Here is a 25,751-nt window from a genome sequence, read left to right as displayed (position 1 = left end):
AGGAACAAAACTTGTTGAGGCCAAAATGGGGCAACGAGAGTCATTTTGCTTATCAACCTTATGGCTTTCTTTAGGAAAAGGGGCATTAGAGGAACAGGGGAAAGGCAAGGAGTACTCCAGAGACCAACAGTGAGGGAGAGCATCTCTCGTGGGCTCTCACTGAGGTGGATTAGGGCAAAGTAGCTGCTGCACTTGTTCTGGGGGGAATGCAAAGAGATCGCAGCAAAGCTGGCCCCAGCAACAGAAAATCTCCTTCGCCACTCTGGGATTGAGAGACCACTTGTGAAGCAGGAGGATGTAGCTGCTCAATTTTTCCGCTATCACGTTCGAGCTTCCTGGGATGTACATTGTTACCAGAAAGCGGTTTGAAGATAACAACCATTGAACACTCTGAGAGCTTCTTGACAGAGGGGGTAAGACTAGGTTCTGCCTTGCTTGTTGATGTACCAGACTACTGACATGTTGTCTGACTGAACTGCAGTCATTCCTAGAGGGAGGGCAGTTTGAAAGGCTTGCAACACTAAGAGCAATGCCCTCAGTTCCAGAACACTGATATGCAGATTGGCATTTACTGGGGAACAAATGTCTTGGGACAGTCCTTCCCTGAAAATGCCCCCCCAATCTGGTAGGCATCTGTGGTCACTACGGCCATGATGGGGTGAAGCAAACGGTCAGCCCAAAAGAATTTCCTTGGATTCCATCAACCGACATAAATTTGGTAATTCAGATGGGATGAGACAGAGGATGAGTGAAGATAGACCATTGGGAGTACAGAAGGCACTGTAGGATTCTCATGTGGAGCCATGCTAGTGGTACTAATGTGATGGCCGTCACCATGGATCCCAGTGCCTGTAGAAATAGTAATGTGGGAACACTGTCGTTGGAGAGAATATGTCGACCTGTGGTCTTATTTTCTGCAGTCTGTGAGTAGGACGGGAGGCTATGCAAGAGGTTATATTCAGGTAGGCTCCTATGAATTCCAATTCTTTGGTAGGACTTTGTTAATATTTGGCAAGATTCACCATTATACCTAGATGAGAGCAAGTGCGTAGGGTGAAATGTCTCATCTGTTCGAGTAAATAACTGGTGGGGGAGGTCAGGAGCCAGTCGTCCAAATATGGAACACTCATCTGTGCACTCTCAGGTGAGCTGCTACTGCTACCATACATTTGAAACTGTTTCACAGGGGGGCTGAGGTGAGACCGAAAGGTAGGGGTCGGGACTGATAATGACTGGCTCCCAGACAGATGTGGAGGAACCTCCTGGAGTGCTTGTCCATTTTTATGTGGTAATACTCGTCCTGGAGGTCTACAGAGAACATCCAATCATCTTTCCCTAAGAAGGGAAGAATAGACTGAACTATGACCATCCGGAATTTTACGTGTTTAACAAACTTGTTCAGAATGCTGAGATCCAAAATTGGTATCCATTTCCCTGTCTTTTTTTGGCACCAAAAAGTACCTTGAGTAGAATCTGGATCATATCTGATCTGGCAAGATTTCTTGGATTACTCTTTTTTTTTCTAGCAGCTTTTGAATTTCCAGAGCTGCCTGATCCCTTTGACTGGGTGGAACATCGGGGATCCTTCTTTCTGGCTTTGGGGCAAATTTGAGTGGAATATAGTGACCTCTGTTAATGTTCCTTAGCACTCAAGCATCTGTGGTTATCTTTTGCCAGGCAAGCAGGTCCAAGGATAATCTTCCCCTGACTGCCTCCAGAGGCAAGCAATCAGGCCTCCCTTCAGGAGTGCTGGTAAGGATTCCCTGAGAAGGAATCTCCGGAACCCTGCTTTTGCGGCGTGGTTGGCGTCTTCCATTATAGTCCCCCATCTAGCCTGAGGGGAGTCATTACCACCTGTGTCCTGGAAAGGCCCTTGGGTTTTCTTGAAGCACATTCCCCACTTCTCTGGTTCCTGAAATAGGAGCGTTGGGAAGCGGAAAAATGTACGCTCACAGCAGATAGTTGTTTCCCATCTTTTTCACACCTTTTTAACTATGGGGCCAAAAAGTGAAGATCCATCACACAGATAACAAACGAAGACATGAATGGCTCCACAAACTCACACAAGAGCATCCAGGCATGTCTCCTTATGGCTATGTCTAAACCCCCTTCAGCTGGATATGCAATAAGCCTCATGGACAAGTTAGAGAGAGACTCCAGGGTGGCAAGCTGGGAAGCTACTTTATCATGTACCTCATCAGACACAGCTCCTGCAAGGGTGTCTAACAGCTCTTTGATCAGATCCCTCTGAAGTCTGGCAAATGTGCCCGAAAGTTCAACAGCCACAAGGCAAAAGTCAAAAAAGAGTAGACCTGCTTCCCAAATATGTCCATCACCCTAGACTCTCGGTTAGGGTGATGAACAGTGGCACTTTCTTCTGCTAGTTCCTTCTTGGTGGTTGCTATAACCACTATGGCATCTACTACTAAACCTTTTGCCCAGTGCAGATGATCACCTGGAGTTGAAAGGATTTTATTTGGTCTCCTGGGGATTGGTTCTATGGAATTAGGGGCCTTCCATGCCCACTGGGCAATCAGTTTAATAAGATCATCAGCTGGTGTGGTCATCCAAAAGGTAAGATGTGTAAGCACCGAAGGCTTGCAAGTACACCGACTCCTCTGAGGATGGGTCTTGGGGCTTCCAGCCACCCCTTCCGCCTGGGAAGAAGTAGAAAGACCCCTCGCCATGAACAGCTGATCCACCAACCTCACAAAGCTGATTTCCGTGAGACTCCTAGAGAAATGGACCAAAAAGGATTAAGGAAATTCTGGCCTTCTAAAAAGGGTCTTGGCAACTGCCCCACAAAGGGGTCTATTGATGGAGAATACTTGGTTCTAGGAACCGAAGGAAATCGTGGTTCCTGGGCTAATGGCGACAGGGAGGGAAGTGGTTCCAAAAATACTGTTGGAGAGTTGACTTGAAAGGTCGGCACCAAGGTGGATGGTACTGAAACTTCAGGTGCCGAGGTGGTTACTATAATTGGAACAAAGGAAGATTTTTTTTATGGTATCCACCTTTGGTTCCTCAGAAGCAGTGGGAGACGAAGGTTTACATTTCTTAGATGCCAAAGCTGACGCCGGCACCGAGAGACTCCTCTTTTTAGCATGCTCAGTTTTTGATAAAAGGGAAGAGGATCATAATGGAGAAGACTTCTCGGACTTTGCAGTTCTAGGCTGACCAAACAAGCCTCCTCAAAGGGCGTTTTAATTAGACCTTTCAAAATAAGTTTATTTTTCCTCTCTGTAAGGGCCCGGTAACTAAAAGCTTGACAAATATCACACTGTCGTTGTAAGTGTGCTAGGCCCAAGAAATAAACACAAGAAGAACGTCCATCTAAATTAGGCATTTTCTGCCACAACTAGAACATTGTTTGAAACCAGTCATACCCTTGTTCTTATCTGCCATGTTGACTGGGAAAAAGGAGGGAAGGATTACCAATGATGGTAAGCCAAGAAGTACCAGAAATAGAAGAAAGGGACAGCACTACCAGCGATACAAAACATTTAAAATCTCAGTGTTTAAGTGGTCTTGCCTTTAAGAATGGTTTTAGTGAAACAACCTCATTTAAACCTGGTATTTGTCTGCATGGTTTAAATGAGGTTGTTTCATTAAAAACATTCTTAAAGACAAGTCCACTTAAACACTGATATTTTAAATGTTTTGCATTTCTGTCGGTTTTTATTTTATATATGAACTTTTTCGTCATGTTTTTATTCAAGCTATATTATTTGGAAACTGTTTCTTTAAAATGTTTTTAGTGATGGTGTTAATTGATTTTATGCTAGCTACTTAAACCTAGTGTGCACTTTCAAGAATCAGTCTGATGAAGTGGTTTGATACACCGTGAAAGCGCTTACTGTTCTGAATTCAAGTTTTTATTTTATTTATCTTGCCAGTTTGCCGTGTTGGTCTTTGGTACTTTTGTTGTTTTTTTTATTTGGACTTTTTTATTGTACCGGTCCATTCTTACTCCTGGTGTTGTGCTTTTTTATATAATTTTGGAAATTGCTTGACCTAAGTGGTTAGGGGAAAATGATATAAACTGCTGATCAGACTTCCTGTATGATTTTGTTCTTTGAAGATAGAAAGAAGATCCAGCATATATTTGCCTTTATTAGTAAAATTCATGAAGAAAAAAGGCAACTGTATGGACTGATTAATGTTAGTCTCAGTGGCCACTTTAGGCATAAAGGAGGGATTGGTTTGTACAGATACCCTATCCTTACAGAAAATTAATTAAGGAGGCCTAACTGATAAAGCCTGGAGTTTAGAGATTCTTCTTCTGTAATAGCTACCAAAATGATTTTTTTTCCAAGAAAGAAACTTCATGTTGCAATTGTTTGCTGGCTCAAAGGGTTTTTGAGTCAACCCCTGGAGGATCACCGTGAGGTCCTAAGGAGGAGTAGGATCTTTTATGGGATATCTAAGGAGGAAGACTCCTTTCATACATGCTTTACATAACCTGGAAGCTGACAGACAGAGGGATTTGTCTCCAGTATGAAAACTGGATATTGCAGCTAACTGAAGTTTAACAGTAAAAACATTTTAAGTTATGTACTTACCATAACTTGGCATCTGTGCTGTCTAATTTCATTCTGACTCGTGTATGGGTCTCAGATCCAACCCCTTGGATCCAGCTTGGCTGCTTTACACAGACTTGCATTCTAGTCTCAGGCTCCTCCCTCTATCCACAATGCCCTGAATTATACACAGCTCCCTCAGACTGAGTTTGCTGCCTATACAGTAATAACAGTGGAACAAAGGAGTAAAAGAAATAAACCAAAGGCTCAACCAGGAACAGCTGTTCCAAAAAGGCTCCGCAGGTTTTCCAGGAAATCATAGATTGGGGGATGGTGGGGAGGGAAAATCCATCAGAATGAAAATGGGCAACACAGATGCCCAGTTATAGTAAAGTACATAACTTAAAAATCTGATGATGTCCATTTCATTTGGACTCGCGTATGGGTCAGCTTCCCCAGCTACATAAACTCTTGGGTGGCCTCAAGGAAGGATATGCCGGAGCACCGTCAAACCAAAAGAAGCCTTACTTCTGGAGACAATGTCCAATTTGTAATGAGTCACAAAGGTATTGGGAGTTTTGACCAAGTGGCTGCCACACAAATATCTGAAGTTCTAACACAGAAGGCAGATGATGTGGCTACAGATCTCATTGAATGTACTCTAGAAAGAGTGGGCAACTTCAGACCATTTTTGTTGTAAATTAAAGAAATGCAATCTGTTATCCATTTTTCAAGAATCACTTTTGTTACTGCTTGTCCTAGGCAATTAGGTGAGAAAGAGACAAGCAAATGGTCGGACTTTCTGAATTATTTGGACCTATGAAGATAAAAACATAGTTGTCTAAGCACATCCAGCAAATGCAACAAAAGTTCACCCCTACTGAAGTAATTTGGAAAGAAAACCAGTAGCTGAATGGTCTGGTTAATGTTTGACTCAGTAGCCACTTTAGGCATAAAAGAGGAGTTAGTACGGAGGGAAACTCTATCTTTATGAAAGATAATACAAAAAGGGGTTAGATTAGAGGGGTTGCATTTCAAAATTCCTTCTAGCTGAGGTGATGGCTACCAAAAAGATAGCTTTCCAGGACAAGAATTTAATGTCACAGTCGTCGGCAGGTTCAAAAGCTTCTGAGGCAGTCCATGGAGAATTACTGTGATATCCCACAGAGGAGTATGATCTTTAATCGGGGGTCTGAGCAGAAAAATTCCTTTTATGAAAGCCTTGCATAGTTTGGAAGAAGTGATAGCATCAGAAGAAAGTCCAGTATGGAAACTAAATATGGCTGCCAGATGAAGTTTTATTGTAGCAAAACTAAACCCTTCTTTAAACAAGGAAGTAAGGAAAGCAATAATCACCGAGATGGAGGCTGAATAAGGATCAATGTTCTCCTTGGAAGCCCAAACAGTAAACCTTTTATATTTGCTATTGTAAACTTTTTTGTAGAAGCCTTCTGGGAGGCTAATACAGGGAAAGAATGCCTGAACCCCTTAATAATCATCAAAACTGGAGAAACCATGTGGTCAGTTTGAGGGTGGCTAGATCCTGATGTCAACCTAACTATGGATGTGATAGGCGGTCCTGATTGGGTTTAGGTATCCATGAAGGATATTTCAGATAACACCAAAGAAAGGGGAACCAAATCTGATGAGGCCAATAAAGGGCAAGTTTATGGTACCTATGTGTGACGTTCTAAGCACCATACAGCACCCAGGCTAAGCTTTTGTATATGGGCTGGACAGTGAGGTCGCCTCAGGCGGAAGATCCCTCATGTTTAGAATACTGCAACATGAGAATAGAAGGACATCTGTGGGATCAACAGTAGAGGGGGATAAGCATAAAGGAGACTAGAGGGCCACCCGTGGACTACAGCATCCCTCGGAGACTCCTTGGTAGGGTGGGATCAGAGCAAAGTACCTGCTGCACTTGTTGTTTAGAAAGGATGCAAATAAGTCACAGCAAGGATAGCGCCAATGGCTGAAAATCAGATACATCACTGACTGATTGAGGGACCACTAGTGAGGAATCTGAATGGACCTGCTGGGCTTGTCCGGCAGTACACAGATTTCCCCCGTATGTCGGTTGCAAAGAGAAAGCGGTGTGAAGAGATCGTCCATTCCCAAACTCTCATGGCCTCTCTGCATAGGGGTATAAACGGGTTCCTCCTTGCTTGTTGACACACTAGACTACTGACATATTGTCTATGTGAACTGCAATACTCACTAAAGGTAGAATGTCCTGAAAGGCTTGCAACAGCCTGGTGGTGTGAATATCCTTGGTGAATATGGACACTCCTCCACCTTTAGTGTTTCGATCCTGGTTTGGTGGCCAAAAAGTGTGGTAAGAGTTGTAGCCTGGTATTGCAGGGGTGCTCTCTGGAGCCTTGAACCAGGTCTCAGTTACTGCACAGATATCGATGTTCTCCATTTTAAGGAGTGCCGAGAGAGTGCATTTTGAGGTTTAGACTTCTAGCACTAAGTAGCATTACCTTCAGATTTTGCATGCTAGTACCTGTTACAGCGGTGGTTTTGTCCTTTGAACTTTGCCTAAAAAAGGCACAATAGGGGTGGCAAGTGTCTAAGCCAGTAACCTGAATCCCAGGGGCAACAGGTGTAGACCATCTCTGGCAAAGCATCGTGGGCTGTCGATCATGTTGTCCCATGCAGACAGACACTGGATCCCCTTTGAATGACACCAGAAGCTAATCCAATTGTTGAAGTCAATTATTTTGTCCTTATACTGTGGTATCATTCTGGGTGAAGGCAGGATGCTACTCAGGGCTAGGATCATACCTGCCTGGGCCACATGATCCGAGAGCTCTTCCATGTCTCTTTTCATGCAGTCCAGGAAGGTATGTCTCAAGTCATTCACTCTAACATGGAGAATGACAGAGTCATATTTGTACTTGTTGTGGAGTGACTTGAGTGCATACGTTATGTGGCGGATCCAGGAATGCTCTCATCTCCAGGATATTGATTTCAAATCTGGTTTCCAGGTGAGTCCACATGCCTTGGACCATCTTTTCCTTGAAATGCTCCCCCACCCCAGCTGGGAAGCATCCATGGTCACTGTGCCTGTAGGAGAAGGAAGGGCGAATAGTCTGCCAACAGATAGGTCATCCAAAAGCATCCACCATTTCACATGAGTTTTGCAAATAGTCATCAGCTTGACAGGCGCAGACAGAGGATAGCGAAGTATAGACCACTGAGCAGCCAAGGTCCACTGGAGAACACGAACATAAAATCTTGCCAAATGAAACAGTGTTATGGCAGATGACATGGATCCCAGAGCTTTCAGTATAAGCTTTGCAGGAGGTGATGGAAGGATTAGTATAGTTTGTACTTGATCTCTCAAAGATTCTATCCAATGCAGAGGCAAGGAAGCTATCTGAGTTGATGTGTTTAACGGAGCCCCAATAAACTCCAATGTCTGAACTGGCAATGGTTGGGACTTCGCTAGGTTTATGGTTATGCCCAGGAAAGTGTATATTCGAAGAAGGTACTCCCTGGCTTGAAAAAGCTGACACTTGTTTGGGAAAATTAGAAGCCAAACGTCCAGATACAGGACCACCCGAAAACCTTGCAGTCTTAGGTGAGCTGCGACCACTGCCAAGCATTTGGTAAACACCCTGGGGGCTGTGGTGAGTCCAGAGGGCAGGGCTCTGAATTGGCAATGACTGGTTCCCAGTTTGAAGATGACTCATGGAGCATGTCTATTTTGATGTCATAGTATGCATCCCGTACGTCCACAGAGCACATCCAATCATCCTTCCTCAGTAATGGAAGGATGGTCTGTACCGTACCGTAACCATCCGAAACCTCACCATCTTTACATACAATTTCAGTTTGGTTAAATCCAAAATAGGTCTTGGGTCCCCGGTCTTCTTTGGCACAAAAAAGAAATGGGAGTAAGTTCCGGACCCTCTTTGTTTGGTTGGGACCTCTTGGATGACTCTTTTCTGCAGTAATTTCTGAACCTCTACTACTGCCAACTCGCTCTGACTGGGTGGAATGTTGAGGAGTTTCTTTTGTCTTTCTGGTGGTAAATTTGAAAAGGGAATGTAGTAACCTCTGGATGTTATGCTTTGCACCAAAATATTGTTTATTTTTGGGTCCAGGTGCTTGAGTGCAGAGAAAAACAACCCCCAACTGCCTCCAGGGCAGAGCAGTCAGGCAACACGCCAGGAGCAAAGATAGGGCTAGTTAAGAGAAAGGTTCCTTGAAGCCTTGGTTTTGCAGACCCCTCTGTCCCTGGGGTGGCATCTCCCACTGAATCTCCCACTTCTGCCTCTAGAGGAGGATTCCCTGCGTTGATCAGAAAAGGACCCTTGGGACTTACAGATCCAAGTTTTCTTGCCTCCTCTTTGATTCCTGGAAAAGGTTTGCTGACAACTAGAAAACCTGATCCCCACAGCAGATAAGGTCTTTCCCCTCTTTCTCACTGCAGCTTAGGGTGTCCATTACAGTTGGTCCAAGTAAAGAAGAACCATCAAAGGGAGCATTAACAAATGACTCCTTGAACAGTTAAGCAAAGCTGCATCCAGGCATGCCTGTGCTGGCAGCCCAAGAGGACCTTTCTGCAGAATGTAAGCGAAATCTCTTGGACGAGTTGTATGGGGAAGAGAGAGTAGCCAGTCTTGGCAATACCTTCTATAAGTCCTCTAGCGACATGGTCTCTGCCGATAAATCAGAGAGTTCCTTGACCAGGTCTCTCTGCAGGAGAGTGAAGTGTGAGAGATAATTAAGCACTCTCACCAAAAAAGTGGCTGAGGCATAAACATGCTTACCAAACCTCTCTATCACTCTAGATTTCCTGTTTGGCAGATAGACAGCTTCTTTTTCATAGCTGCTGCCACAACAACAGCATTCACTGGAATGTCCTTAGTCCACTGCAAATGGTCTGCAGAGGGGAGAGGGGATGATCAGGAGAGGCATCAGAAGAAGAAGGGGCCATGTAGGTGGAAGATCTTGGAGGCTTCTGGACATGGGCTGACCCTGGACAGGGATGGCAGGTACAGCCACCAGATCAGATGAGGAGCAATGAGGTGGGTCAAAGGCCAAAGAGGGCAGATCTCTGTGAGAAGAGAAGACCCTTTCTACAACCTGAAAAAACGAGGGCCCCGGAGAATCCCTGCCCAACTCCCCAGAGCTGAGGACCTCAAAGAAGAAAGACCAGGGACCTCAGAACCACAAGTGTAAAAACTATGCTGAGAATAAAAATAGATCGGTACAGTAACAAGTAACTACTAACAAAAACAAAAAAGTACGGAAGCTAACACAGCTGAAGGTAAAACAATAAACTTTAATGCACACAAAAGGGAGTAAGCGCTTTCATGGTATGCTCTCACCGCTTCATCAGACTGTTCTAAACAGGTAACAAATGCAGTTAAAAACCTTAAGTTAATTAGTCAATTAAAGCAGTGATAAAAGCATTAATTATCTAAGAGAAAAAAGTCACAACAAGAAAGCAGGCACATGAAACATATAAAAAAAGATAACAAAAATATATATAAAAATATGTATAGAAAACAATCCTATACTCAGTGTTTGAGAGGTCTAGCTTTTAAAAAAGGCTTAAGAGAGACAACTTCATTAAGACCTGGTATTTTATCAGCATTAAGAGACAGAATCCATTTTTGCTCTGCAGATTCTGTGCAATTCCTAAGATCTCCCCCTCTTAAACTCTCAGGAATGATCTCTAGCACAAGGAATTTAAAATTATGTTCCTGTCCATGGCACTTAATATGCTTAGCAAGGGCATTGGTGTCTTTCTTGTTTCTAATGTCTCTCTGATGTTCCAGCACCCTGCCTTTGAGTTGTCTGTTACTCATGCCTACATAAAAAAGCATGGCAGAAAGTGCAGTAACTAAAATAAACAATGTTCTTAGTCCTGCAATCAGCATAAAAGTTTGGGTCTATTTTAAAGTGCATATGAGGGTGCATGTAAGTAGGACTAGAGTGTATAAACTTGCAGGCTGTGCAATTCCTGCATTTAAAACTGCCATGCCTCTCTGACTTTAAAACCTTGTTAAAAGTAGAAGTACTTTAGTACAGATGCCTTTTCAAGGATCTGTTACTTTTAAAAGAAAAGTGTGGAACAGTATCTATGGCATTTCTTAATTCATCTGCAGTATCCAAAATTCCCCAGTTCCTTTTGACAATATCACACATACTACTTACGTCAGAAGAATATGTGAGAGGAAACCTAATCAATCCTGTCCTTTGTTCTGTAGCTATGGCTTAAGTGTTAGGTGCAGCAGCGTAATAAGGCCTGCATTTGCCATCTCTCTCCTTATACGCATCAGTAATACAACTGTCAATATCCTTTTCCTTGTGGCCTCTATCTAGAAAATCCATTTTCAAGGTCTCCAGGGTCTAGGCAAGCTGTTTGTCATTATTATGGAGTTTCATGACCCTGTACACCTGCCCCTTAACAACATTTTGGGTAACATGCCTAAGATGCATGCTATCTCTATGGAGCAGATTATTCTTTCTTGTGGGTTTCCTATAAATACTAGTTACTAGGCTAGTCAAATCAGTTCTGTTCACCTTAACATCAAGAAATTCAATTTCATAAAAAAGAATATTTAAAAGTAAATCTTAAAAAATCTGTAGACTGATGTAGGAACTCTATAAACTGTGTGAGAGTCTCAACTGACCCCCTCCACAACAAAAAAAATATCGTCAACAAATCTTACATACCATAAAATATGTTCAGAGAAGCCCTCAGCTTGAAATAATATGTGTCTCTCCCACTGTACCAACTCAAGGTTGGCGTAGCTGTTGGCACAAGCTGTGCCCATTGCCACGCCAACCTTTTGTGCATAAAATTGATCTTCAAACAAAAAGACATTGTTTTCTAAAACCAATTCTAAAAGGGCACAAATTAAATTGATCTTGTCCTCAGTAAAACAATGGTTGACGTGCATAAATTTCCTGACATTTTCTATGCCCCAAGTATTGGGGATCACAGTAAAGAGTGACTCTACATCCATTGTCACTAAAAGATAATCAGCACTCAAATCAGAAGTAGCCATATATAATCTTTGTAAGAAGGTCCTAGTATCTTTTAGGACAGTGTCACAAGAGTCCAACAGAGAATGCAAATTCTTTTCAATGTAAATAGAAAGTGGCTCGGTTACCCAACCTTTCCCAGACACTATTGGGCAGATGGGTGGCAGTGTTAGATTTTTATGCACTTTGGGTAAGCCATAAATGATCGGTATAAGTGGTTGCTGTACCTTAAAATATTTAAACAACTTATCTATCATACCCGTCATAGGCAGGTCGAAAATAAGGAAGGAAACCTTCTCGGTCATACCATAAACAGCAGTTTTAGAAATACAGACATAAGTGGTGTCATCACACAACAATTTATGCATTTGTGTTTGATATAAGTCCTATATATGTATATATGACCTCAGAACCAGAGTTTCTAGTAAGAATCAGACCCGAACTGTCAAGCAGCAAAGCACTGAGGGGAAGAGACTGATCTAACAAAGTTGGGGACAACCCCCTACCCTCGGACCCGACGCAGACCTCTCAGGTCTGAGAACCACTCTGCTCCGAAGCCCTTGGGACAAAGGAGGTCAGGGCAACTGTCAGATTTGAGGAGGAAAAGGACCTCGGATCCAACACCAACTCTGTCAGTTGGCTAGGATCCCGGGACTCCGATACCAAGGTACAGATTGGAGAAGGAGACTCGACTGAAACTGGGACACTCACGGATCCTCGAGAGGATGCAGCAGGTAGGACTCCCATCTGGGTCTAGGTTTTCATGATTTTTCTGACTATACTGTCCACATCAAACTCTGAAAGGCTCCTGGAAGACCTGGAGGAAGACACAGAGGATGGCCTTGTATGTCTGGTCAGGATTTGCAAAATTTTAATGGGAAGAGTTGGGGACACCAACCTAACTGAGAGCTCTGGTGTCTGATTCCTAGCTCTCGGATCTGAGAATTTTGGACTCAAGGCACAGGAAGGAGGGCGTTGAGAGTGCATCTTAGAAGCTGATCCCATCGGATCCAAGGGACATTTATGATCCGAAGGAGCCAAGCTCATCTTAACAATCAACACAGTCTGATCCAAAGGGCACTGTGAATCCGACGACATAGAAAGAGAGCACAAGATCGACCCAGTCGGACCTAAGGGGAACTCTGGATCCATTGGAGCCAAAACAGGTTTGGAATGTAAGGTCTTTGGATCCAAACCTTTGACAACTTTGCTGGGAGGCTCTGAAGAAGCCCTTAGGGGATAAGAAGGACGCTTCATGGGCTTCACAGACGAGGAACTAGCTCTGTGGGAGGGGGGGGGGGTTGAGTCCCCTAGAGAAGAGGAAGGCAAAATCCCTTTCAGAATAAGAGAATAGTGATCGCCCGAGGATTAAAACCCTCGGAAATAGAGCACCGAGACTCCAGATGTTCCAGTCCAAGACAGTAAACACAGCTGCAATGTGCATCAGAGTGGGGTATCTTATGCCTGCACTCTGAGCACAGTTTAAATCCGGAAGGCTTTTCCATTACTACCACTGAATCGACAACAGCAAGAAACTTAAGCACAACAACAGAAGTCTAATAAAGCATGACAAAGCACAACGGCAATATGAAAATATCTTAACTACAAAAAATAAAATTCTAACTTTTTTTTAGGAGCAAGGAGATGAAAGAAAAAAGGGCTGCAGCCTGAAGAGAGACAAGGAAGAGCAAAAACCAAAAAAACCTGATGTCTGCAAAATCTAGTGGAAGGGGAGGCAGTGAAAGGGAAGAAATATAATTATCGTAAAACCAAAAGAAAGTACAGTTTTGTACCTACCATAAATGTAGATGTCCGATAGATATGCAACTGCAGTCATAACATATGGGTTGTCCTGCCTCAGGCAGCCCTCGGTCGGCCGGATTCCAAAGTCTGGGTCCGACGTCAGCTGATGTCGCATTTCTCTCCGACGTCAGAGCGGCTGGAGTATATAAGCATCAGCCGACGCCATCTTCTTCAGTGTTTCTTGCCCCAGATGCCAGGTGCCCTCCAAGGAAGGCTGTAATCAAATTGGAAGACAAAAATAGGATTCCAGACAATAAATAAGCAATAAACAGATACACCATAACAGATATCCCCAGCTAAGGATAACAGGGAGAGGAGTGGACCCAAGGGATAGAGGGTAAGGAGGGAGGGAAAACCCGACTGCAGTTGCATATCTATCGGACATCTACATTTATGGTAGGTACAAAACTGTACTATGTCCTTCAAGAATGCAACTGCAGTCATAACATATGGGTTGAATACCATAGCTTAGCTGGGGGAGGTGGTATGCTCTAAGAAAAAGGATGGTGTAGCTATCAATCCCTGCAGAACTGCCGAAGCAAAGCCTGCTCTATATGGAATATAAATGGAGGTTGTAGTGTTTGGAAAATGTATGCACGGAGCTCCATGTAGCAGCTTCTAGAATGTCTTTTGTAGGCACCCCTCTTAAAAATGCTGTAGAGGTGGCTGTAGCTCTGGTGGAGTGTGGTCTGACATTGGCTGGCACACTCTTTCCATGGAAGGAATAACAGAATCTGATGCAATGTCCAATCCATTTTGAAATTGTCTGTTTGGAAATTGCTTTTCCTTGTACTCCAGGGGCGTAAGCTACAAAAAGCTGATCAGACTTCCTACTGGTCTTGGTTCTGTCTAGGTAGTAGCGAAGTTGTCTGTGTATGTCCAAGGTATGTAACAGTCTTTCCCCTTTGTTCTCAGGATTGGGAAAGAAAGTAGGCAGGTGAATTGCTTGATTTAAAGAAACCCTAGATACCACTTTTGGCAGAAAGGTAGGGCTGGTTCTTAAGGAGACTCTGTCTCTGTGAAAAGTTATGAACGGTGGTATTGCCATTAAGGCCTGTAATTCCGAAACCCTTCTTGCTGAGGTAATAGAAGCTGTCTTCCAGGAAAGAAATTGTAAATCCGCAGAAGCTGCTGGCTCGAAGGGAGGTAGAGTCAATTTTTCCAGGACAAAATTGAGGTCCCAAGCTGGTACTGGTGCCTTTCTTGGGGGCTTTATATTCTTGATTCCTCTAAGAAATTGCCTTAACAAAGGATGTGAAAACACAGGTGGATCAGTGTTGTATCTAGAAGAGATAGCTGAAGCATGTATTTTTATGGAAGAGTATGAGAGTCCTTTATGTAGCATATCTGCCAAGTATTCCAGAATGAGAGGAATGCTCAAAAGTGAAGCATCATGACCCTTGTTGGTATTCCAAATGCTGAATCTCTTCCATTTGGCTGAGTAAGCCTTTCTGGTGGATGGTCTGCGGGCTTCTGTTAGTATCCGCTGAACTTCCTTGGAGAGAGGTAAATTGAGGTTATTTATGGGATTTCCCAAGCTGTTAGCTGTAGCGTCTGGATGTTGGGATGAACTGTCCTGAAATTGTGCTGAGTCAAAAGTTGGGGCCATTGTGGAAGGGCCCACGTTTTGTTGTGACATATGCTCCTTAGTTGTGGGTACCAGTGTTGTCTTGGCCAGTCTGGAGCTATTAGGATCCCCTTCGGCTGCTCTGCTTTGATCTTTAATAACACTGTGGTCATCAGTGGCAGAGGTGGAAATGCATAAATTATCAGGGAGCTCCAGTTGAATGAGAGGGCATCTATTTTCCATGCTTGTGGATGATATGTCCTTGAGCAGAACTTTTGTAAGTGATGATTGAGGTGGGAGGCAAATAGGTCTACGTCCGGCCTGCCCCATGTTGAGGTAAGTCGTAGAAAGATGTCTGGATGTAGCCTCCATTTGTGGGGGTCTAGGAAATTCCTGCTTAGACTGTCCGCCGGAACATTGTCTTTGCCTGGAACAAACTGGGATTGTAACTGTATGTTTAGACCCAGTGATTTTTCCCAAAGATTCATTGTCAGTCTGCAAAGGGGGTAAGAATGAGTGCCCCCCTGCTTGTTTATGTACCACATCACAGTGGTGTTGTCTGTCCGTATTAGTAGGTGGCCTTGTTGAAGTTGTTGTCCAAAGGCCTCGATGGCATGCATTACTGCTAGCATTTCTTTTTGATTGATATGCAGATGTGTTTCCTTTGGAGACCATTGCCCTTGAATACATCTGCCCTCCATGTGCGCCCCCATCCAAGGTCTGAGGCGTCTGTGGTCATGGTCTGTGTTATCTGAGGTTTTTTGAACGACATACCTGTGTTTGACTGGCTTACTGTGGCCCACCATAGAAATTCCTTTTGAAGACATGGAATGAGTGGAATGGTTGCTTCTAGGTTGTTGCTGTGTTGAGACCATAAGCTTTTTAAGTTTTAAGCTTTCGCATGTGTAGTCTTGCTAGTGGAACCAGGAGAATGCAGGATGCCATGTAACCCAGGGACTGTAGGAAACTCCTTGCAGTCATCTGGGTGAGCTTTGCTAAACTTTTGAAGTAATGGGTTAACTTCTTTTGCTTGTCTTCTGTCAGGTAAGCCATTTGAGAGGCTGTGTCTAGTTTGGCTCCTAAGAAGGTTATTTGCTGGGATGGCTAAAGTCTTGACTTTTGAAAGTTGACTGTGTATCCCAGAGCCTGTAGCAAATGTATGACATAATTCAAGTTTTTTGTCAAGGTTAGTTTGTTGTCCGCTTGTATGAGGCAATCGTCCAAGTACGGGTAGATTTGAATCCCCTGGTGCCTGCAATGAGCAATTACTGATGCCAGGCATTTCGTGAATACTCTGGGCGCAGTAGATAAGCCAAATGGCAATGCTGAGAATTGATAATGCTCTGGCCCTGCAAGAAATCTGAGGTATCTTCTGCAGCTGTGTCTGATAGGGACATGCAGGTATGCCTCCTTGAGGTCCAGAGTAATCAGCCAAGACCCCTTGCCCAGCATCGGAAGGAGTTGCTGTAGAGTCAGCATTTTGAACTTTGGTACTATGAGAAAAGAGTTTAAAGCGGACAAGTCCAGTATTGGTCTCCATTGAGTTTCTTTTCTTGGAACAAGGAACAGTCTTGAATAAAACCCCTGACCTTGTTCTTGTTGTGGAACTTTTTCTATTGCTTTGATCTGAGCAAGCAGAGAAATTTGCTTGATAGCCTCTGCCCTCTGATTTTGTGGAAGGTTTGGCATGCCTTGTTTTCTTGGCAAGGTATGAAAATGGAACCTGTAACCATGGTCTATAATGTCCAAAATCCATTTGTCTTTTGTCAGTTTGTGCCAATTTTTTGAAAACAAAGATAACTTTCCGCCCAAAGGAGCTTCTGTTTGCTCCTTGGTTAGCGGAACTAGAGGAAAGTCATTGAGATTGTCCCTGCGGGGAAGGAGAAACCCCTGTGTCACTTCTTTGGTTTGCTGGTTGCCATTGTCGTCCCCTGTAGGATCCTCTGTATTGCCCACTTCCTCAGGCACGCCTGTTTTTGCCCCTTTGAAATCTTTCAGGATTAGGAAAGGACCAGTTTTTAGAAGGCCAGTTCCTGCTGAATCTGGGCGGCTGAACCTGGAGGAAATCTTTGACTGTCTGAACTGACTTGGCTTTTTCCTCAATGGACTTTAACACATCTTTAGCATTAGCACCAAAAAGCTTGTTCTTTTCCAAGGGTGCGTCAAGAAGTTTTGCCTTAACATGATCTGGTAAAGGTTGTTCTTTTAACCATGCATGTCTACGAATGACCGCCCCTGTCATAGCAGCCCTACATGAAGCCTCCAATGCATCATATCCACACTGTAGAAAGTGATTGCTAACCTGCTGAGAATTATGCACAGCCTCCTGCAAAGACTTCCTATCTAAAGGTTCAGGAGAGGCCAATCTTTTCTGTAAATCATCTAACAGGAAATCCTGATATTGAAACATGTGAAAGAGACAATTGAGAGCTCTCATAGATAAGGTAGTGGAGGTGTAAACCTTCTTCCCCCATCTCTCTAAGGACCTTGCTTCCCTGTTGGAAGGCAAAGGGTTTTTGGAGGTGGTAGCTGAAATCCCTTTAGGCCCCTGGGAAATTGTTTCTAAATCAACAGCATGGGCCTTAAAGAAATGAGAATGGGTTTCTGGGACCCTATAGTATCTGTCAGGCTTGACAGGAGCAGGAGGAAGAGTATCAGGGGTAACACTGGAGTCAGAGTATAAATCATCCAAAACATCAAGCACAGGAGGTATAGCTAAGGGTCTGTGTTGGGGCTTTTTAAGGAAGGTTCGAAGGCGCTTTCTGGAATCTGAATATTCCTGGCCTTGCCACTTAAAATGCTCCCTCATGGAATGCAGAACTTCCCCAAAAGAAATATCCTCAGGAGGAGAGGCCGAGGGAATGGAGTCCTCTGCATCTGAATCCTCATAGGTCTGGAAGGGCTCTTCCTGGCTTTCGGAGTGAACAGAGTCCTCAGAATCTTCATCTGAAGGAAGAGGGTCAGAGGCTTCAACCCTGGGCCTCTTATCAGAAGGAGGCTGGGATCCTCTCTCAGGATGGGCCTGGGAACCTCTGATCAGGGAAATTAAATCTGCGGCCATAGACATGATTTGAGTTTCACGAGTAGGCTGAGGTAAGGCTTTAGCAGTAAGATGCTTGGACTTGCTGGCTGCCTTGGCACGTGTGTAGGCCTTGATAGACATGGACATGGGAGGCCTAGCTGCTCCACGTGCAGGAGTGACCTTATCAACAGCAATGGTCTCGGGCATTTCCTCGGTTTCAGTATCCGGAGGAAAATCAATAACTGGCGTCGGAGTGGCCTCCGGTATCGGAGGTATCGGTAATGCGGTGTCTTCGGTTCGGAGTGGTGGGATAACCGCCTCAGAGGGAACCGGGGCACTCGCGGTTAGTTTTGGCGTGGTGTCGGTGGAAGACGCGGGCCGAGGATGTCAGTCCCGGTCTTTTCGTTTCTTAGGAGTCTGCATTGTCGGTTGTTCCGACGGCATTGTATAATCAAATTTTTCACCAAAAAAGTCTTCAGCGAACTCCGCCCGGCGCCTGAGAGTGCGCTTATTGAAGCGAGCACAGGCGGCACAGGCCGAGACGTCGTGGTCTGGGCAAAGGCAAGGGAGGCAGTAAGAGTGGAAATCCTTATGAGGTATTTGTTTACCACAAGACAAACAATTATTTACTTTTTCAGTAATTTCTGACATCGGCTGAGGCAAGAAAACGTCCCCAACGGGGTACTTAGCTTTTTTGATGACTTCGGTTTCGAAGAATACAGGAGCTGACCGACCGGCACTTGCGAACTGCTTCTGCTTCGGGCACCGCGCGGCAAGAAAGACTGAAGAAGATGGCGTCGGCTGATGCTTATATACTCCAGCCGCTCTGACGTCGGAGAGAAATGCGACATCAGCCGACGTAGGACCCAGACTTTGGAATCCGGCCGACCGAGGGCTGCCTGAGGCAGGACAACCCATATGTTATGACTGCAGTTGCATTCTTGAAGGACATCTTATTTGTGCAAGAAACGGATAACTGTGTACCACAACTTCACTAAGATGCTGGAGAAAGCATCAGTCACCGATGGGATGGCGACAAATCTGGGGGAGCTGTGTGCAGCTCAGGGCACTGTGGGTGGAGGGTGGAGGGAGGAGCTCGAGGCTGGAAAGCGAGTCTGTGTAAAGTGGCTTAGATGGATCCAAGAGGTCTGAGCTGAAGCCTATATCTGAGTCAGAATGAAATGGACAAAATCAGATCTACCCCCTTCTTTGAAGAGAGTACTGAGGAAAGGAAGGATGGATGAACTACACACTGAGAAGGGGTCAGCATTCTCTTAAGAAATCCACACAGAGAATCTTTTCCATTTGCTTTTGTAAACTTTCTTAGTGGAAGCCTTTTAGGAGGCCAAGATAATGCCATGAACGGGGGAAGCGAGCCAGGACCTTCTCACTATCACTGGAATTGGATAAACCATTCAGTCAGCTTGATGGAGTGGAGATTGGGATGTTGGAATTCTGATGGGTGAGACTGGAGATCCTGATTGGGCTCCAATATCTATGGAGTCTATTTGAGATGAGAGCAGAGGAAGGGGAACCACACCTGACAAGACCTGAATGGGGCAATGAGTATGACTGAGCTCTTCAGCCTACTTGTTTTCTGTAGAAGCTTTGGGATCAATGGGAGAGGGAATAAGCATAGAGGAGATCAGGGGGCCAATAGTGACTCAGAGCATCCCTCGCTGCCTCCCCCAGAGGGGGAATCACAGCGAAGTACTTGCTGCACTTGTTACTGAGGGGAGAAGTAAATAGGTTACAGCAAGGCTGGCCCCAATGTCCAAAGATCATGTTCACTACTAATTGATTGAGAGACCACTTGTGAAGAATCAGAATGGACAAGACGAGTCTGTCTGCCATAGAGTTGGTTTTCCCCATTATGTGTGCTGCAATTATAAACCAGTCCGAAGAAACTGCAAATTCCCAGACCCTCATGGTAGGAACGGGTTCCTCACTGTTTGTTAACATACCACACTACTGACACATTGTCCATATGGACATTAGTCCCCAGAGAGAGATCATCCTGAAAGGCTTGCAATGTAAGAAGGACTGCTCTCAAATCGAGGACAGTGATATACAGCTTGGTCTCTGATGGGGAGCCACATGCCTTGGACCATCTTTCCCTTGTAATGCCCCCCATCCCAAATGGGAAGCGTCCATGGTCACTGTTGCTACAGGGGGGCAGTCTGCCTAAAAACAGGTATTCTGACTGTATCTGCCATCGAACATGGAGTTTGCAAATTGGAGTGAGCTTGATGGGAAGAGACAAAGGCTGGTAAAGAAGCGACCTCTGTACCACCAAAGTCCACTGAAGTATTCACATTAAGAATTTTGCCAGAGGGACTAGAATAATGGCAGCCAACACTGACCCAAGGGCTTGTAATGCCAGTTTCGCTGGAGCATACAGATGAGAGACAGTAAGCACCACATCTGATTTGTCATACATGTAATGTGGTGAAAAGGTAGTGAAGCCATTTGATTCGTAGTATCCAGTTGAGTCCTTATAAATTCTAGGCTTTGTACAAGTGTCAGATTGGACTTGCTAAGATTTACAGTGATGCCTAGGGAGTTGGATATCTGAAATAAGTAATAGCACGTAGAAGTTGATGGCTTGTTGGGGGCGGTGAGGAGCCAATTGTCTAGAAAAGGAAACACATGGAATCCTTTAAGCCTCAGGTGAGTTGCTATGACTGCCATGCATTTGGTGAACACTCGGTGGGCTGTGGTGAGTCCAAAGGGGAGTGCTCTGAATTGGAAGTGAATGGTTCCTAGCCGAAAGCACAGGTGTCTCCTGCATCACCTGTCTATTTAAATGTGGTAGTGAGCATCCTGGAGATCTACACAGCACACTCAATCGTCCTTGCACAGCAGAGGAAGAATGGACTGAATCGTAACCATTTGGAACTTTGACTTCTTTACATACTGATTCAGACTGCTTAAATCCAGAATTGGTCTTAGGTCCCTTTTTTTTTTGTAGCAGCTTTTGGACTTCTAGAGCTGAATACTCTCTCTAATTGGATGGAATGTTGGGAAGTTTCCTCCTGGGTTCTGGAGGTGGAAGGGAAAGGGAATTCAATAAACTCTGGGTATTACACGTAGCACCCAAGCATTGTTTGTAAGATTTGTCCAGGCATCAAGGTGCAGGGAAACACGACCCCCAAATGCCTCCAGAGATGGACAGTCGAGCATCGCTTCTGGAGCACTCATAAGGCTTTTCAGAGAAGGAGTCTCTGAAGTCCTGGTTTTGTGGACCCCCTTCTGCCTCTGAGGCAACGTCTACCACTGAACCCTCCTCTTCTGTCTCTGGAGGAAGTATCTTTGCATTGGTCTTGAAAAGGACCCTGAGACCTCCAGATCCAAGTTTTCTTCCCTTCTCGTTGGTTTCTACAGAAGGTCCTCTGAGGGGCAGGAAGCTTAATTCCCATGGCACACGGGGGTCTTTCCTTCCTGCTTGCTGTGGGAAAGAGTTCCTCTTACTGATGACCCAAACATGGAGAAGCCACCGAAGGATACAGTAACAAAGGCAGCTTAAAGGTTTCCCCAAAGTTGCATAGCCTCATCCAGACATGTCTCCTCATGGCTATGCCTGAATCAGCAGCTCATGAGGAACCCTCCGCTGCATGGGGGATCAACTTCATCGATGAATTAGCAATGGATGACGGAGTAGTCAGTTGGGGAGAAACCTTTTTAAGGTCCTCTGCTGACATGGTCTCAGCAAGAGAGTTTGAGAGCTCCTTGATCAAATCTCTTTGCAAGCGGGTAAAGTGTGCCAAATAATTTAACAACCTCAGAGCAAACATGGCTGAGGTGCAGATGCTCTTTCCTAATCTGGCCATTGCTCTGGACTCTCTGTTCAGTGGATAGACAGAAGAGTTTTGCTCATCTAGCTCCTTTTTTGTGACTACCACCACAACAATGACATCAACTGGGACACCCTTGCTTCAATGTGTTCTGTCTTGCTGGTGGAACTAGAAATGTATTTGGATGCTTGGGAATGGGCTCAACAGTGTCCAGTTCCTTCCAGGCCCAGCAGGAAACTAAGCCAATAACTTCATCCACTGCGGGGGGGGGGGGTACCCAAGACACAGAAGGGCTGGCCCTGAAAGCTTCCAAGAACGCACACTTCATAAGGAGGAGGTTGGGCAGATCAGTCACATTTCCAAGTATTTTCAAGATGTCTCCAAAGGAGACGTCATCAGTTGGCGATCGAGGGGATCCTTCTTCCACATCAAAGTCAGAGTATTCAGTGAGGGACTCCACTGGGGAGTCTGTTCCTCCTTTTGCATGTCTTCCTCTGCAGAAACCTCCTCTGTGGGGTGTTCAGAAGAGGTGTCAGAAGAAAGAGGAAATTCCTCAGGAGGAAGAGCATGGAGGCTTCCCAGAGTAGACTGACCTGAATGGAGCAGGAATAATGGGCTTACTGCTCAGGTCTGATGAAGGACGAAGGGAAAGATCCAAGATGTGAGAGGACAGTTCTCTATGCAAAGAGAAGACCTTTTCTACAACCTGGAAAGCCACTCACAGGCAATCTCTGCTTAACATACAAGGCCATGTCAAACCCAGAGCTGTTGGACATGCTACACTTAAAGAAATCCAATCCCTCAGAGACACATGGTCCAGGGATCTAAACCTTGTCATCACAATGAACAAAACATGCTGGAGGGATAGGTTCCTGACCCAGAGACTCCCCAGACTCTGGAATAGACTGCCCATACATGTCAAGAAGAGTGTCTCTTTGGCCATCTTCAAAAGGAACCTTGATGATTGGATGGGAGATGGGAAATTCACCATGGGGATCACGTCAGTCGCCCTGCTAGACAGGGATCCAGAGAAGTAAATGTGGTGGGAAGAAATAGCCAAGGAATTGTTGTGGCTAGGTTTGTATAGGCCCTAGGGTCGATGGCCTAGTACCAGCCTATGAACCTATGGACCTGGGGAAAACCCTCCCATCTCCCTTGCAGCCTAAGCAATCATGATGAAAGGATGTGGCCAACCCCGGACCTGCAGGCTCCAGAAAGAATCTGACCTGAACTGTCGAAGGCAGAGACACCAAGAGGGAGGGACAGGTCTGACAGAGTCGAAGCCAACACCAACACCCCCAAACCCTGCGCCAACATCTCGGATCCGAGACCCACTCTGATATGATGGAATCGGAGCAGGGCTGGTCAGGGAAACTGTTGGTAGTTGATGACGGGAGCTTCCTTGGATCCAACACGGACGATCTCAGAATCTAGAATCCTGGATCTCCAAAACCACGGGTCAGATCGGAGAAGAAGTCTGCATATGCTAGGCTGGTGTACTCACAGATCCGAGAGGGGACAGAGATGGCAAGACCCCCATCTGGATCTGAGCACTGAAAAACTTCCTCATCATCCTGTCCACATCGGCCTCTATCAAGATCCCAGATCATCTGGATGAAGCTGATGAGGCAGGTCTGGAATGTTTAGAAGGTGTCTAAAATAACCTTGCTGGAAGAGTTGGTGAGACTGGCCTTAAAACACTTTCTGGCATTCGGGTCCTAACTGTTGGATCCAAAGGCTTAGAATATGACCCTGGAGCAGAAGGAAGGGGTGAAGTGCCTATAACAATAACCCCCACTGGATCCAAAGCTATCTTTGGATCTGAACAGGAGGGGAAAACATTTGAATCCAAGGACGTCTGTGGATTTGAGAAAGAGAGAGGTCAACTTCAGATCTGAAGATGTCGGATCCGAAGTTTTATCATGCCTCCGAGGAGGTTCAGAGGAAGATCTCTGAGACTTATGTTAAGGCTCTTTACCTAAGCTCATCCGAGCCAAGTAACTTAGGGGGGAATCTGAGTCCCGGGGAAAGAAAAGAGGCAGCAGGCAATAAACCTTTTAATATCAGCTTGTTTTGTCAATCGGATGTAGCCCGGGGATTAAAGGTGGCACAGATTTCACAGGCCGTCTTTAAATGCTCGGGATCCAGGCAATAACCGCACTTCTTGTGGGCATCGGAATTAGGGATCCTGTGCCCACAAGAAGTGCATCTTTTAAAGCCAGAAGGTTTTTCAGACATAATTAAGCACAGACTCACACCAAGCTATTAGAAAAGAACACAGTAAACACTCTTACTTAACTGTCTAAACTAGGAAAACAGAGTTTTCTGAACTATACAATTATTTATTTATTTTAAAAATAGAGATACAAGAAGTGCAATGCACTTTAAGACAGAAATGACAGAAGTAACAAGCACCCTTTGACTTTCGGCTTTTCCCGGTTAGGTGTCGCCACAGCGGAACTCCAGCCCGCTCATGACTGGCAGCGGATTTTTACGGTGCCGAGTTGCCAGCCCAACGCTAAACTTTCAACGAAGGCACGCCCATTCACGCTCACACCACCTGCATGTCTTTAACATCACTCGACCGCGGGGGAGGACATGCAGACTCCACGCAGAAGGCGCTCCAGCCGTGAATCGAATGGAAGGCGACAACGTTAACCACTGCACCACTGTGGCTTCTAAGTAACAAGCACCCTAACGCCCCCAAAAAATTATGAAAGGATTCACTAAAACTGCAGGGAAGAAGAGAAACATTCACAGAATACTGAACACTAACTATAAAGCTGTAGCTATGAGTTTATAATATCAATTTTGCCAAATAGAAGGAAAAAAAAACAATCTAGTGCACACTCAAGTTCAGGGATCTGCGTCTTAGCTGGAAGGAGATCTGAGGAGCTGAGGATGGTTTAGTACACTATGGGTAGAAGGAGGAGCTCGAGACTAGGATCTAAGTCTTGAAAATGAGGCTGAGTTGGATTTGTAACCCATCAGTGAGGAAGAATGAAAAGGACAACTTCAGATCTTAACATTATAATTATTTTGTCCATTACAGACCTGTAGCAATTTTTAAGGGTGCAATCTTTCTAGAGTTTAAGCCCCCAAAACACAAACAGAAAAAAAAAATACAAGTTTTTAAATGCAAGGTTTTATGTGTGTGTGTGTGTGTGGTAAGCTTCAGGAAGTACCACTTACATCATACTCATATACAGCTTGACATAAAACTACATCAATTGGTCTTTTCTTTAGCACCCTGTCTCTCTCACAATGTCTATTTTAGCTGTATAAAGTTTTTAACTGAAAAAGTTTAAATATTAATTGCTGTCATGTGTTACAAGAAAAAAAAAATTAGCAAAAGGGCTGCAAATGATAGTATACAAACTTCTGCTACACAGTGTGCATCTGCTAAGAAACACTGCCTAAGCCCACAGTGTATGCTTTTCTATTTTTTTGTTTTCATAATGCTCGCCATGGATACCATTCAAAGTTCTACCCTCCAGCATCTTGCTTATTTGTTCTCCAACACAAGAAGTGATACTTAGCTCATTCTACTCCTAATGTAAACTACATGTACCAAAATAAAGGACACATTTTTAAGACAGACATTCTACAGGAAGAGACTACACAATTTGATTTTGGTATCTTTCTTCCCGGGGGGGGGGGGGGGTATGATGGAATTTCTCTCATTTCTTCTCTGACAGGGCACTGCTGACTTGAAGACATCCTTACAGTTTGGTGATTTTCTGGAATAAACAGCTTAAATTTATATGGCAATGCAGTAGCTACACCGCTGTTTTATTTATTTATGCTGTTAATACATTTAAAGAGCAATCCTCTTTCCTGGGATTTAGTCACACAAGTACTCAAGTCTTAGACAACATATGCTGAACTGCACGTTCTTAGAAGTATTGGTTTATGTGCTGCAATGCAGACATTAGCTTAAGAAATAATGTACACTTGTAAAACCATCATATTTGTGCACAACTCAAGTAACAATATATAGGCAGATGCATCCATCCCAAATTCAAAAATTATCA

At 44.6% G+C, this 25,751-nt stretch overlaps 1 protein-coding gene across 4 annotated transcripts in view; it reads right to left on the bottom strand.

Annotated features, from left to right (window-relative positions):
- The window catches only part of MED13L (mediator complex subunit 13L), a 3,068,540-nt gene that overhangs the window by 2,229,488 nt on the left and 813,301 nt on the right, over positions 1-25,751 (bottom strand). The gene's annotated exons all lie outside the window — the stretch shown is intronic.

This window comes from Protopterus annectens, chromosome 4.part0, assembly GCF_019279795.1.
Source record: "Protopterus annectens isolate FY-2018-M chromosome 4.part0, PAN1.0, whole genome shotgun sequence".
Taxonomy (NCBI): Eukaryota; Metazoa; Chordata; order Ceratodontiformes; family Protopteridae; genus Protopterus; species Protopterus annectens.
Note: the sequence above shows the minus strand (reverse complement) of the source record. Positions and strands in the feature narration are given on the sequence as shown.